Source organism: Petromyzon marinus, chromosome 39, assembly GCF_048934315.1.
Source record: "Petromyzon marinus isolate PM22_M1 ecotype Great Lakes invasive population chromosome 39, UKy_Petmar_22M1.pri1.0, whole genome shotgun sequence".
Classification (NCBI taxonomy): Eukaryota; Metazoa; Chordata; class Hyperoartia; order Petromyzontiformes; family Petromyzontidae; genus Petromyzon; species Petromyzon marinus.
In genome coordinates, this window is record NC_133705.1 from 16,679,119 (window position 1) to 16,680,304 (window position 1,186).

Here is a 1,186-nt window from a genome sequence, read left to right on the forward strand (position 1 = left end):
AAACCGCCTAACGTCACTCACAAGACCCGTCGTTCCGTATCGCCAAATGTGGGGTTGTCGGCTTTTTACTTTCAGGACATCCACGTAATAAAATATTTGCTGACTGCTGCTGCTGGCCGGTTGGCAGCGGCGCACGGGCACAGCAAACGGCGCTGCACTCTGGCGTCACAACAACAGCCGTGTGCGTCGCCTTACAACGAGACCTATATAATAGGCGACGTTTCGGGCAATGACCCTTCTTCATAGCACATCACATCGTCACGTCGCTGGAGCGACGGAGCACCTGTATGGTTGATCTCGTTCGTGAAGACTCGAACAAGCTGATTGTGTCCGCAATCGATATTTGCTTCTGTGACGTTGAGATACTGTGCGTGTGCATTGTTTGTGTGGTTTATTTTGTGTTTGCGTCTTCATTTAAACACGAAACACTCGTTCGAGAAATAGGTCAAATAATCCCAATCACGGGGCCCTGCTGAAGGAGAGTCCTGATATTCTGAGACGCGTTCTTTAGAGAAACACGGGCGGATTATTTTACGTCTCGATATTGTTACAAACGCCGGCGGATGCAGAGCTGGGCTACGTGGTGCTCAGCAGACAGATTTGCATCAACATGTATTATTGTACAGTACTTCTATGCCCCCGCTTCCATGTTCCCCGCCTTCACTGACCCGCACTGACCAGCGTGGTGAAGTATGGTTCAGTAACCTTCTCCACTAGCCGCACGGCCTGGGGTGACCCTCATCCAGCAGTGGATTGATTGTTATTTGTGAAGGGGGGGGGGGGCAGGGTCGCTTCAGATGTCACGGGTGATGTTATCCCTGGAAGGGACTCAAACTCTCTCTTCGCCACTCTCTTTTAGCGCGGCGCGCTAACCACTGTGCCTCCGCTCCACCTCGCACCAATGTTAATCATAAACTTGCAGTTGCTCCGACTATCCCGCTATGTATGTTGGCAATTAGTGGGGGGGGGGAGGTTTTTCCTAACGACAACTGTTTTTGTTTGAGAAAGCCCTGCGAAGACAAGTGGACGGGATGTTGGCTTCTTGCGGTGAATTTTAGGGAAGACCGCACGGGCACTGCACCGCGTATCGAGTAACGCCTCGGGCTCTGCCGCCCACCGCCGTGTTTCGATTGCTAATCACATCTCGCAGGAATGCCCGAGACGGACAGCCCGCTGTAGCTGCTTG